Here is a 14,869-nt window from a genome sequence, read left to right as displayed (position 1 = left end):
TCAGTTCATACCTCTGTGGCACTTCACCAATGGTGAGACCGCACCATTCAATACTGTGCCACATCTCAAAAAAGATATAGTTGCAGTGGAGAAGGTACAGAGAACAGTAACAAAAATGATAAAGGGGATGGAACAGCTCCCCTATGAGGAAAGGCTTAAGAGGTTAGGACTGTTCAGCTTGGAGAAGAGACGGCTGAGGGGGGATATGATAGAGGTCTTTAAGATCATGAGAGTTCTTAAACAAGTAGATGTGAATCGGTTATTTACACTTTTGAATAATAGGACTAGAGGGCATTCCATGAAGTTAGCAAGTAGTACATTTAAGACTAATTGGAGAAAGTTCTTTTTCACTCAGCGCACAATTAAGCTCTGGAATTTGTTGCCAGAGGATGTGGTTAGTGAAGTTAGTGTAGCTGGGTTCAAAAAAGGTTTGGATAAGTCTTGGAGGAGAAATCCATTAACTGCTATTAATCAAGTTTACTTAGAGAGTAGCCACTGCTATCAATTGTACCAGTAGCATGGGATCTTCTTGGTGTTTGGGTAATTGCCAGGTTCTTGTGGCCTGGTTTGGCCTCTGTTGGAAACAGGATGCTGGGCTTGATGGACCCTTGGTCTGACCCAGCATGGCAATTTCTTATGTTCTTATGTTCTTAATGACCTTGTAAATCTGACCATTTAGTCTTACTCACTGTTTCCTGTCTTTTATACAGCTACAATTCCATAAAAGGATACTGCATTCATTCCCATGACTTCCCAATTTTTTGAGGAGTCTCTCATGAGGGAATTTGTCAAAAGCTTTCTGAAAATCCAAATACATTATATCAACCTGCTCACCTTTAGCCATATGTTTATTTATACGTCAAACAAATCTAGTAAATTAGTAAGGCAAGACTTCTCTTTGAAAAAAACACGTTGATTCCCCCCTCCCCAATTCTACCATTATCTATGTGGTCAGGTCAGTAATTTTGTTTTTAAGAATAGCTTCTACCATTTTGCCGGGCACTAACATCAGACTCACCAGTCTATAGTTTCTCAGATCACAACTGGGGCCCTTTCTAAAAACTGGTTTCACATTGTCTTTACCATATAGTCAATAGAGATTCCAGAGTCTTCACCATTCCAAATCGTTTCTACTGAAAAGATTTTGCTACAATAAAGACTTCTGTTTGGAATACCATTCTATGCATGGGAAGTGTTTACTGTGTCCAAGTGACTGCACCCTAAGGGCCTTCAAATTACACTTTCCCTCTGGTTCAAAATGAACTACATCTGGTACCCTTCTTTAGAATGATGACACAGGAGAAGGGGATTACATATAAGTGACACTGCAGGGTAATTGTCAGGAAGGGTGGTCATCATGCAGATGCAGTGGCGTAGCCACGGGTGGGCCTGGGTGGGCAGGTGCCCACCCAACTTAGACCCAGGCCCACCCAACTGGCACCGGAACTGCAAGGCTGTCGCGGGATCCCATCCCCGCGACAGCGAACAAGAGAACCCACGCCTTGCGCGCCATCACGGCACACGTGGGGAAGCGCTGCTGCGGCCGTACGGCCAACCGGTCTTCCTGTTCGGGGGGGGGGGGGAGTGGAAGCGCCGCGCGCAGCTTCCGCTTCCTCCCCCCAATGCAGGAAGATCAGCTGCCTCTCCTGCTGCCACCCGTTCTCCTGCTATCTTCGGACCAAACGGCCCGCCGAACTTCCTGTTTGGGGGAGCGGAAGCACCGCCCACAGCTTCCGCTTTCTCCCCCAAAGCAGGAAGATCAGCTGCCTCTCCTGCTGCCACCGGCCTCCTGCTATCTTCGGGCGTCGGGCCGTACTGCCCGCCGAACTTCCTGCTTGGGGGGGGGGGGGGGGGAGGGAGGAAGCGGACGTTGTGCGCTGCGCTTCCGCTCCCCCCCCCCCCGACAGGAAGTTCGGCGGGCAGTACGGCCCGACGCCCGAAGATAGCAGGAGGCCGGTGGCAGCAGGAGAGGCAGCTGATCTTCCTGCTCTGGGGGAGAAAGCGGAAGCTGTGCACGTGCTTGAATGTGTATGTGTGGATGAGAATGGGAGTGTGTGTGGGTGAAAACTGGAGCCTGGGTGTGTATGTGGGTGAGAATGGAAGCTTGAATATGTGGGTGAATGGGAGCTCGAATGTGTGTATGTGTGGTTGAGAAAGGGAGCCTGGGTTTGTGGGTGGGTGAGAATGGGAGCTTGAATGTGTGTATATATGGGTGAGAATGAGAGCCTGGGTTTGTGTGGGTGGGTGAGAATGGAAGCTTGTATATGTGGATAAGAATGGGTGCTTGAATGTGTGTATGTGTGGGTGAGAATAGTACCTTAAATGTGTATATGTATGGATGAGAATGGGAGCTTGAATATGTGTGGGTGAGACTGGGAGCATGGGTTTGTGGGTGAGAATGGGAGTCTGGGTTTATGTGTGTGGGTGAGAATGGGTGCCTGGATGTGCGTCTGTGTGTGCATAAGAATATAAGCCTGGGGAGGGGTGAGAAAGTGAGAACTTGAATGTGAGCTTGGGGGGGGGGGGGGGGGGAGAGCATATGAGAGTGACAGCTTGAGTGTGTGAGAGGGAGTCTGTGAGAGAAAGCGTGTATGTGTGTGTGTGTGTGTGGAAGGGAAGAAGACAGTAATAGAAGAAAGACACTGAAAAGGAATTAGGAAATGAGCTATAAGGGAAAAAATGGGAAAAAGAGACCAGGACCAACTGATTAGAAAAATACAAAGATCAGACAACAAAGGTAAAAATATATATCTATATTTTGAGATGTTAGCAATTTAAATATAAGCAACACAACTGCTCTCTCAAAATTTATGGACAGGTAGGAGCCGTGTATAAAATCGTAATAATAAGAAGGCTAAAGTACCACAAATCACCGTGAATTATGTTTGTATCATTAAGTAAACCTCATACTTAGGCGTAGATGTGAATGCTATGCTGCATAATTTGGCATTATTTATCAGTAAAAAAACAACTAGTAGACCTGCATGCCTACAGCCCACCCATGTTAACCTTGTGCCCACCCAAAAAATCAATTCTGGCTACGCCACTGTGCAGATGATACAAAGATCTGCAACAGGGTGGACACTCCAGCTGGAGTAGAAAACAAGGAGTGATCTAGAAAGCCTAAGGACTACTCAGAGTTTAGCAAGTAAAATTCAGAGCAAAGTTTCAAGTCATGCTTTTAGGATGGAGGCCAAAACGGTAGCAGAATCCAATAAAGCATGAGATATGCTTAGAAGTGAGCATGTGAGGGTAAAGCCTGAGATCTGGTAGGTTCTACGAGGGCAAACAACTGTAGATTGATCTTGAGATTCTTATCTGCAGTTATTTTCCCTGTTTCAATTTTCTGTCTCAGATTTTAACTGTGAATTTCAAAAAATGTAACTGTACAAACCATCTAGCACATGCTAAGTTTATTGTATAGCTCACTAATATTGTTAAGTTCATATATTTAAAAAAACAAAACCCTACCTTGTATTTGTAACGGAAAGTGCTGAACGGTTACAGAATAATTCCACTGCATAACATGGGCATTAATTGAATCAAGCAATCTCAATGGTTGAAATTTCAGAGATACTAACTGGTGGTTCTATAATTCTATTTGACCATTCTCTGAGGTGCCCTATAATGTGTATTCAAAGAGTTCTCCGACTGTGTTTCCCATAACTCCTCCCACTGGTGTTGTCCCAGGAATACAGCTATGACCAAAGAAAACCACACAAACCACTTATCCACTTCTAGACAAAAACACTGACATCTTTAATCTTCTCCCAGAAATACTGAAGAGGACAGAGGATAGATGATGTGCACCTGATATGGTGGCATGGACAATAACAGTAAACCCTAACTTCGGGATGGAAGCGCTAGCATGGCATTCAGTCTAAGCAGCCCATAACAATGGATCTTCATTTAGACTAATGCTCTATACATGCAATTAAAAAAAAAAAAAAGAATTGCTACAACTGTGCAAAATCTGCAATACTCATATTAAAATATACTTTCTCATACAAATAGCCCTAGATTTGAACCCTGCGAGCTAGGATAGGAAAGGTAGTGGGGTTGGGGGGGGGGGGGGGAGGTCCGTTTCTGCCCAGCTCCTCCACTGCGGTTGCTGGAATGGTTCAGCCCCCCTGCTGCTTATAAACGCAGTCTGCAGCATTGCCAAGCGTGGCATTTTATTTGAGTTAGAGACAATAGGAGTGTTTTTCTTGAGTTGTTTCCCTGCTTGGGTACGGGGTTTCTCAGTCTAGGCCAATACCCTAGTGTGAAGGGGGATCAGTGCTGGCTGGGTGCTAGTTCTATTTTTTGAGTAAAGTTTGTGGATGTCTTTTTTTTAACTTTTTGGGGTTTATCCTATGAGAGCCCTGTTACCCCTGGCTGGAGGAATTTGGGATCTCCACCGGGTGGGTTAGATCAGGAGGTAGGGAAAATCCCCCAAATGGTGACCTGCTGCAGGAGGACTACAGGTTTTTTCTAGGTTCCCAGAAGGAAGATTTTGCCCACCCTTCCTGCCTGAAGAGAGAACATCTATAGAGAGATGCTGTGTTCCCTGCTACTGGGGTTTTCCTAAGAAAAATCCTTTTGAGACTACTGAAGAAAGGAACTTTGAGAAAGAATTACTTTTCTATTGTGGAAACACCCAACCGAGTCATCATCCTGGGAGAAAGATGCTTAGAGGTCATTGTGCAGAGACTGTAATTCTTTTGCCAATCAGTATTTCTGAAAGGGGTTTTCCATCCCATCTAAGGACCCCCTACCTGACTGGGAACCTTGCTTGGCTAAACCATAGAGGGTGAGAGAGCTGTTGTGAAAGTGCCAGATTGATATTTAAGAACTCTGACAATAAAGATTTAATTTTGGACACTCAATCTGAGCCTTCAGAGTTTTTTGTGGCACTCACATCCCTTTAACGTTGATAGAGACCTGTTACCTTCCCCAGGAAAAGAAATTGTGAGTCCCTCCTGCCATTTTGGGTCCTCCCACCCCACTGGAAAAAGAGCCCTGTCTCGGGGCCCCTGGACTGTGTTGGAGTGTGGAAAATTAAAGGATTGGCCCCAAGACCCTCATGTGCTCTTGCCATCCTGGCCCCTAAATTGGAGAAAGGGTTACATATACGTTTTTCAAATCTTTGGCAAGTTTTTCGGAACAGCAGCTTAGGCATGGATGTATGAAAATGCTACTTTGAAATTTCTAAGAAATACAAGAAATCACCTGCATACAGTCACCTTTGGGGGAACCCTTCCCCAAATATACAGAAAACAGGTAATTTTCAAGGCATCATGGAGGGGTCACGCACATAAAATTAGCATATATGTGTATATATGCTATTTTAGGAAATACACGAGAGATAGATGCCTTTAGTCTCACAAAAATCTCTCTTAGTTTTCGTATTTTTATTTAATTCCTGAGGTGAGATTAGTGTTTAATAGATAAAATGCACTCCTACCACAATTATATGGAAATTAGAGGGGTGTTTCTATGCTGATATTTCTGAGATCCCTGTGGGGGTATCATATGGCTACATGCAAAACTCAAGAAGAGACTTGAAGAAAGAGATTTTTAAAACAATGTGACCACAGTAAGAAGTGCTAGCCTTTAATGCCAAAAGTGAAACAATTTATTAAATAAGATATCTTACTTTAGAAGAACAATCAGATCCAAGAATAAGACAAGAAATAGAAGCAAACAGACCCAAGGAACAGGTATATTAAGATTATGAACAATCTAGTTATAATGTATTAAAGCATATATTAATGCTTGGATTATTAGAAATGAAACCAAGAAGAGGCATGATATTATTTAATAATACCCAAAAGATGCAAGAATTTTCAGTACTAAAAGGAGGTTTTAGAAGAAGAAGTCATGATGATTTGCAGTTCAAAGAGGGCAGATTCAGTGGTAACATAAGGAAATATTTCTTCCCTTGGGGAAGCAGGCTAAAAATTGGAGCACTCCAGGGCCAGATGGCTCAGTATGTTAAAACTGGTTTATAGTTTTTCATGTCTAGATCACAAACACAGATTAAGTTCTGGTCAGTGGTAACCAAAGGGTCAATAGCATATGAAAGTTGTACAATCTGCATCAAGTGAGTTGTGGTAGTCCAAGCAGTGAGGCCAAAGATGGAACAGGCCAGAAAAACTGGCTACTGAATTAACCTTTCAGTGTTGGGCTAAAGCATACCTCATTCCCGAAAAATTGATACACTTGATTTTAAGCTGTACATCTAAAATGGATGTTCCTTTTTAAATTTAAATTTATCATTTAAAATTTTTATTTAACAAGGCATTGCCTTAAATGCAATATGCATTGGTGATCACAGAAAACATTCATAAGTCAGTTTTCTTTTGCAATTTTAAATGGTTAAAGCTTGGATTTCCCAGAAAAATGTAGTTGCAAGGGAAAAAAAATAATGCAAGTAAAGTTTGTGCAAAAAATCACTGCAGGAATTTGTCCCACAACTTAAATCTAGTCCTCAGAATAGATTAGGAGATTACAAATTGTTATCACTATTTGCATCCACAGCATTGTCAAAACAATAAGGCACCTGATCTGGTCACTATGTAATTTTAACTAATTCATCAAATTCAAAACTGCCATGGAAATCACTGCATTTGCTTGCAGATAGTCTATAATTCACATTTTGTCCTACAGTGCATTTTATTCTATAAGGTATTTATACAATCTTATATTCTGCTACCTCCAGCCAGTTATTTACAGTGGATGCAGATTACTATGAGTTGACTGTGGAGGTCTACTGATACCTATATCTACCTATCTATCTAAATACAGTTTATATAAAACTCAATATTCTGTAGGTTAGCATTTCAGAGATGCACTTTGTCATTCAGACCTAAGTTAACATCTTCTTTTGGATCATTATACTTTTTTTTCATATATACACAAAAAATATTGTGTATTGTCTGCTGGTTCCTTTCTTGAGCTGTGTCTGAAGCTACAACCAAAGTTAGATTTTATAACCAAAATCCATTTTATAATAGTATAAATAAATATGAAACACCTTTATACCTTTGGGCATAAAGTTTATCTACCACATGTGCAGAAACATCTAACAGAATGCCTTTCAAAGCCCTGAAACTTGTGTGTGGTAAAGTTTTCATATAATGTTATAAGGATGCAGTAAAAATATCACAACTTTTAAAATATCTTGTGCTTTATTTTCTGGACCAACACAAACAAAAAAGAAACTGCCAGTGCTTCTATGGCAGAACTGTGACTTTTAGTATCTGTTTTCTTATACCATAAAAGTTCATTAAAAATGTTTAAAATGAAATATACTCAGCAGTAGTGAGCAGCCTTCAAAATCCAGCACTGGCACTGTCCCTGACATTAAACTGCAAAAAAAGCAGGCGCCTGTATATCCCCTCTCACCGTACCTTCACCACATCCTCCCTGCCAGTCCCGATGGGATATCGCTGAATCAGGGCCTCGCTGTTCTTCTCGGCAGTTTCTCGAGGAGAGAAGGAAGATGCTTTGTATTCAGAACCAACATAAGCTGAGCAGAGACCCATGCACCCAAGCTGGTCCCGTAAAATAGTGTTATTTCCCACAGCTGACATAAAATGATCTCCACAGCAGGTTGAAACACTGCAGCTCCCTCCGGTCGGTGCTGAGATCCGAGCTTCTCTCCAGTCCACGTCTGAGATCTGAGAGCCAGGGAACAAAAATCCACCAAGACACCCAATCCCCTAAGGTTTGACAGCATTCCAAAGGGGCGGATTTTTTTGGCTCACAGGCCCGTGCACCACCTAGAAGCAAGGGCAATACTTAACCTCCCCCCACCCAACAACATCAACACATCAGATCTGAAGGTAAAGACTGACTATTGTGTCTTCTTTCAGCATGTAGGATCGCAGCCAAGACTGTGATTGTAAACCAACCTGCCCTGACCACACCCTAGACTATATTCATAAAACCACAGCCAAACCCCAGCCTTGCCCCTTATGATCACTGCTGTGCAAATTGTAGTTAAAAAAAAAAAAAACTTGCTTCGCTTGCTTCCTGCTTCTGCTTACAGGTTTGCAAACTGCACAGTGAATTATGCCTCAGACTTAAAAAAAAAAAAAAAAAAAGCATTTCACAAGCAGGGGTGAATCCCATTTTAATTTTGTTTGTTTTAAAAAGGAAATCGCAGCCTCAGATTTCTGCCTTTTTTTTCAACAAGCCAGTTTCATTTTTCCACTGCTTATCATTTCTATAGCGCTCGATGGATGCACACTCTAAATAACCAAATTGGAGCAAGCCCTGGGGGGGCGGGGCCTGGAAGAATCCAACAGCCAAGTCTTGCAGAACTAATGAGCGAGCCCACCGGTGGCCTTCCAAGGCCCCTTGTCAAGTTAAAGACCTAGCACACAGCTGAGGGGGTGCGATGGGGTTCTGGGGCTAGGACAGATGTTTAGGCTTTCTGCTCGTAAGCCTTACTGAGAGGCAGTCAAGGCCGAGGTGGTGCCTGGGGCTGCAAACAAACAGGTCTCTCCATGGCAACCCACTCATTTGGCAGCGGTCCAAATCATCAGAATCACCTTTCAACAACTTTCGCTTTTTTGATTTTAGGGAACAAAATTATTTGCGACAGCGATATCACCTTTTGCATGGGGCACCTGTTGCTGCTGGTGAGCTGGAGAGAGTATCTTTTAGGTACAGGCATCAATTTGGGTCTTTTGATCTCCTCTGTGATTGGGAGATGAACAGCCAGGATCCCATTTAGCATGACTGCCTGGCTCCAACTCAGTCTCAGCTTTTCAAATGCTCTTTCAAGGTTTTTTTTTTTGGAAAAAAAATTTTGTTGGACTCCTAAAGTACCTTGACAGAGGAGCAAAAATTGCATCCCCACCCCACCCCCAGAGTAATTTACCTATTTGTTGTAACTTTGAGCCAGATGACTGCCCTAAGTCCACTGGGTATTGTTAACTTATTACCGCTTTTCACTCCTACACTGCAGTGTAACATACAGGTAGAGATGTCCACTGGCTCCAGTACAGAACTGTAACAATAAAGGTCAATAAACAGGTTTCAGGGGATCCCTTTTTTATTGGATCAACTCAGTAGGCCTGTGACTGGCTATCAGGGCTATGCTCCCCTCACCAGGTCAGTGCAAAGTGATGCTGAGGATGATGATGCCTGAACATGCAGGTATACTTTAGGTTGGATTACAGCGTCAGAGGAAGAAGGGGAACAGAGAAGGGGCTGATGTGTTTAGAGGGCGATGAGAATATTGAGAGAGACAAACAGAATCAGCAGAGAACTGTGAAACCAAAGACACCTTAGCTAACAGCCATATTGCACATCCAGAATTCACAGTCCCCTTCCTTCCTCTCTCGCTACTTTCTTTCATATTTCCACACTTAGATTTTAAACCATTCAAAGGCCTTTTCAGGTTCATGTAACTGCACTGGGCCGTGTGCAATGATTATGAATTATAAATAATAAGACTATAACATGTTTGAGGTAATTCTGTTTCTTTGGTAGGAAAGGATTCTATTCCCACTACAGGTGGCTGAATAGCAGAACTGTGCCAAAGCTACCCACTGATCAGCTGTGTTTGCATGAGCTGAAGCATTCAAAATCATTCTTATTATCCTTACTCATTTTCCTATCTTCATCTTCTCTAGGGCCACCATACTAAAGAAAAAGTAATAAAGATGTAAAAGCTAGCCCCCCCAAATCTATCTTTTGTAGTCACCTTCTTCCTCCATGCTAATACCAGGCTTCAAATGGGATATATACTGGTATACTCTTTGGTATCTATGTGCTTAACGGCATGCTTGGTCTCCATGCCATTAGAGTAGCAAGTGTAAATCCTGTCCTATTATACCCGACGCCAAAGCAGCTACTTGTTCTTTACCCCCAAAAGCATATCATGCAACCCTGATGCTACTGTGATGATTTCCCAGGCATCCTGGCATCCTCCAAGTGGTCCCTGAGGCACTTGTTGAGGCATTCTATCACTATATACTACACATGAAGGGGCGCAGAGCCTAGAGACTCTCAGGTTTCCTTTACAAGCTGCGCCAGGAGCCTTGCCGCCTTACATGAATTTGGGAGATACAGGAGGCTGTGGTTTTCCTAGGGGAAAACACTAGAGGTTCTTCTGAAGAGCTCCCCCTCCCACACATCCACATCTACCACACACATATCCCTCATTATTCTCTGTAGGCTCGCTGCCATTGTCCTAGATTTGAATGGTAGCATTTTCGTGCTGTGCTGGGATCTTGGGCCTCATTCAAGCCCTAGCATACTCCCTGTCAACTTTCATTATATTTTCTATTTCTTGTGCTAACTTCCCTAGTCTGCTGCAGACCTCAGCAGAAAATTCCTTGAAAACGGCTACGAAAATCCTTGCTCGAGTAATCTGTTCCTTGGGCAGCAACCGCTTTACACACAAACATGCCATGGAGTTAGTATCAGAGTGAATGCAGCAACTCCCCATTCTTGCTGGTTCCATGGCATGGCATCACACTACAGCAGTCACCCATGGGGATGACCTCTGGTCTGGTTCATTTCTCCTCACTCATGCTTAGGATGGAGGTATCATCTCTACTGCTTCGCATTATATTGAACATAGGTCATATGGGGCAGGACAATCCAGATCACTGATATAGCTGTCAGTAAGGATCTGTATGTGAATGCCAAAAGTCTAAAAAATAAGATTTGAGAGTTGGAATGAATGGCACTGAATGAAGATGTAGACATAATTGGCTTCTCAGAGATCTGGTAGGAGGAAGATAATCAATGGGATACTCTGATACCAGGGTACACAATAATTCAAAATGATAGGCCAGGGCTGACTGGTGAAGGGATGGCGCTGTATGTTAATGATAGCATAGAATCAAACAGAATAAATAGAAGACAAACTAAAATGTGGAATCTCTACAGAGAAAGAATCCATATGTAATGGGGAAGAGTATAACGATGGGAATATACTACCATTTGCTTGGCTAGGTAGAAAAGACAGACAGTGAAATGCTAACAAATTAGGCAACACAATAATAATGGGAGATTTCAGTTACTCCAATATTGATTAGGTAAATGTCTCATAGGGACATTCTAGGGAGGTAAAGTTTCTAGATGCCATAAATGACTGCTTTATGGAGCAGATGGTCCTGGAATTAACAAGAGGGAGGACTTCTCTAGATCTAATCCTTACTGAGATACAGGATCTGGTGCAAGATGTAACAATGATGGGGCTGCTTGGCAATAGTGATCATAAAACAATCAAAGTTAACAAAACCATTGAAAGGAGGATATTAAAGAAAATTACTGCAGTAGCATTTTTTAAAAAAGTAGACTATTATAAAATGAGGAAATTAGACAATTCAAAGGAAGGGTTGCAAAGGTTAAAGTTTTGCTTGCAGCATGCATGCTTTTAAAAACACCATTTTGGAAGCCCAGACTAAATATTTTCCATGCATTAAAAACAGTAGGAATAAGACTAAAAACTGCCTGCATGGTTATCTGGTGAGGTGAAAGAGGATACTAAAGCCAAAAGGACATCTTTCAAAAACTGTAAGGTGGATCCAAATGAAAATAGGAAAGAACATAAGTACTGTTAAGCTAGATGTAAAGCATTAATAAGCAAGACCAAAAGAAAATTTGAAAAGAAGCCTGCTAGAGAGCCTAAAACCTCAAAATAAGTCTTTTTCAAGTATATTCAAAGCAAGAAGCCTGTGAAGGAATCAGTAGCACTACTAGGTGACCCAAGGATAAAAGGGGCAGAAAAGGTACTTAATGAGGTGTCTCCATGTTCTCAGGTAGATTTGAAAATAAAAGCTAGGGCAGATCACAAAATAATTGAATCAAGACAAATCACATGAATATCCAACAATATGAAAAATATTATAAACTACAGAGATGATAACATAGGTTTTCCCAAAAGCACTTCTTAAAAACATACAGAATTCCTATCTGAGTGTAGTATCCCTGTCAAATGCCTTCAGAAGGAAGTGATGCTCTTTTCCTCTCCTGTTCCTGTCAAGCTTTGGGAAAAGCCTCCTCTAAAAGTATTCAGAGTTTTCTTTCTTGGAGTTACAACTTTAATATCCTGGTATAGTCTGTATTAAAAAAAAAAAAAAAAAGAATTGGCCCCCTTGAAATCATGCCTGGTTTATTCCAGGAACAGAAGATTACACCATGGACTTCTTCCTGGTTTTGAGTTGGATTATCTGTATGCTTTAAAGCTGTCTTGGATTCTGTAACTTTCAACAAGGAAACTAGCACGAGGATCTTATCAGCAGGGTTACAGTCCTGCTACAGGTCTCATCAGAGCTGTGCTAAATTAAGTATTTTTAGGATTTGTATTTTTTGCCTTTTCTGTGAGTTCTTTCCGCCCAGAAAAGTGGGGCATATTATTGCCTCCAACTTCATTTTGGAATGTTGATCTTGGTGCTCTTGAAAATACTATAGTGCTTGTGGCTGAGTAGGGGGGGTCTTGTTCTTCCTCAGACAAACTACTAAAGCAATGCCAAAGTTTAGGTAACATTTTGGTGAAGGTACCAGATAGTCCAAGTCTCCCAAGTCTTCCAGGAGGCTCCCTTGCTGCCTGCTCCATCTCCTGCCTCCCTGATAATCTGCCTCCATCTCCCAGCAGTTGCTACCCACATTGCACAACAATTTCAACAGCATTTCAGGTCCTAATAGCCTCACGAATATAACCCCTCTTCTAGCGCTTGTATGAAAGAAGCAGTCACATTCAGTACCAGGGTGTAGTCCAGCAAAGTCTCTCCAAATCCTAGCATGGACTCTACCAATGGGGAGGAGGATAGAGCTCCAGGGCCCAAGGGTGTAAGCTCAGCCTGTAAATCCCCATGCCAGTGACCAAGCTGAGAAATGAAGGAGGGATTTCCAAATAAACGCTTACTGGTCAGCTTGTTCAATGGTAATCAAATGACACCTTCTTACAGCCATAATCATTCTATTAATTCAAGTCCTCAAATGAGTCCGCATCTGTGTCCCTTGGCATTTCCCCAGGGTTCCCCTTTCTTCCTGTGAGTGGAGTATTAAGCTGCTTAGGATGGAATGGAATGGATCTCTTATCCCTGTTGGATCTCCTCTTCCATAGACCTCTGGTCCACTGTTTGAATCCAAAGTCTCCAAACTTCTCCTTGACAGAAACTCCTATGGGGGGGGGGGGGGGGGGAGGGCTCAGGTTTCCCCTCTCTCCTCCAGATGGTAATGCCATGCTCTCAACCTCCTCCTAGAAGTCATGGGGATTCTTCAGACTGAATGAGCCAAAATTAATGCAAAAACGGGAAAAAAAAAATCCTTGTTTTTCTTCACTTCTCTGTCATGGGTAGGAAGGGTGTAGAGTAAACTTCCAAATTAAAAAAATAATCCAGACATACGAGTACTCAAAGACACTCAAAACTCAGAGATTCACTGTCTAACCACCGGATGTGGTTCAGAATAGGTACATTTCTCACTTCTTGTCCTGTTCAGCCAAGGAATTTGAGCCAATACTAGGTAAAGTTAAGGGAACTAGAAAAAAATAGATCCATCTCATCCAACTCCAAATCACATCTGCCATACTAAACCTAGAAGTCACCTGCTAACTTGGAGGCAGGAAAATAGCGCCCCAACATCCTGAGGTGAGGGTACACCCCCTCCACTCCTTCGCTCTTTGGCGCTAACGCCAGGCTGCAAGTCTAGTGACAATTCCATGGGATTTGTGCACGTCTACCATGTGCACAAATAATTAGTGACACCAAGGATTGCTTTTCATCATAGTTTCGTTTATTTTTCCCTCTTAAGCTTTAGTCATTTGAGGGGCTGTAGGTCTACCCCTCTGGCAGAGCCCTGAGCTGGTAACTTTGTTGGGAGCAGTCTGCACAGGTCCCAGGACTTAGGGAGCATGCAAAGCACGAGCAGAGAAAGTTACAGCGTTTTGTTCCCTGGGCTTTAATAGCCCTGTAACATTTCCTTTGCTCAGGAGTGCCTAACTGCTCCCTCACTGTTTTCCTTCATCCAGAAATTGGGGTTGGTTTGGTCTTTTTTCCCCCTTTCTCCCATGGCTTGCCTCCAGTGATGAAGACGTAGGTACATTCTCAGCACTCACACTCCTCCACCAGCTCAGCTTGCCTCTGCGACACAGAGGGAAAGAGATGGATTAGCTGGAAGAGGCAGAGAAGACTTCTACAAAAAAACAAAACAAAAACAAACCCTCGATGTTACTCATGCCAGAACTGTCACGTGATCTTTTATATCCACAGGATTTTAGTTTGCCATCTCTGCTGCAAGGCTTTACCCTAGACAAAAACTATATATTATACAGTGTATATATATATTATAGCCCACTTACATTTCTACCTAAAAAAATAAATTAATTCCAGGAAAAAAATATGCCTATTCCTTTACTTCTATATGGCAGCAAAAAGGAAGGATACAAGGAAAAAAAAATGATATTTTTTATTGATTAGATAACTTAGGACAGTTTATTTCATGTGTATTTTTAAATACATGGCTTCTAACATTAGAGGTATAATAACTGATTCTTGATGTGTTGCGTTTCTTTCCTTATGTTTGCCCCAAGCCTTGCAGAGTTTAGCAAACTCCTGTGTTATGGTGCCTGCCAGTTTTAAGCAGGAGCAGGTTGAGCTCTCCTGCCCGGGCCCACCTGTCTTTCTCCCTGAAGTTCACAATCCAGGCTCAAGCTGTCTAGGGTGCAGCCTTGCAGGAGAGATGGCAAACTAAGATCCTGTGGACATAAAAGATCACGTGGCAGTTCTGGCATGAGTCACGACGAGTTATACAACATAAGCCCACTTACATTTCTCCTGAGAAAAAGGACCCAGGTCTAGAAAAAAAAAAAAAATTCCCTGCTCCTTTCTAATTTATTAATTTCTGGAATAAAGTAAAG

General features: G+C 42.3%; 1 protein-coding gene across 2 annotated transcripts in view; it reads right to left on the bottom strand.

Annotated features, from left to right (window-relative positions):
• Positions 1-14,869, bottom strand: part of ZBTB7C (zinc finger and BTB domain containing 7C) — a 272,974-nt gene that overhangs the window by 65,946 nt on the left and 192,159 nt on the right. Inside the window, exon 1 of one of the 2 annotated variants that reach the window (XM_029580422.1) lies at positions 7,395-7,844. The exons of the other annotated variant lie outside the window; for it this stretch is intronic. The gene's annotated coding sequence lies outside the window, so the exon portion shown is untranslated. Of the gene's footprint in view, positions 1-7,394; positions 7,845-14,869 lie in introns of those variants that run through there. 2 annotated transcript variants of the gene reach the window in all.

The sequence above is a fragment of the Rhinatrema bivittatum genome, chromosome 1 (genome assembly GCF_901001135.1).
Source record: "Rhinatrema bivittatum chromosome 1, aRhiBiv1.1, whole genome shotgun sequence".
NCBI classification, from domain to species: Eukaryota; Metazoa; Chordata; class Amphibia; order Gymnophiona; family Rhinatrematidae; genus Rhinatrema; species Rhinatrema bivittatum.
This window is presented reverse-complemented; position numbering and strand designations above follow the sequence as displayed.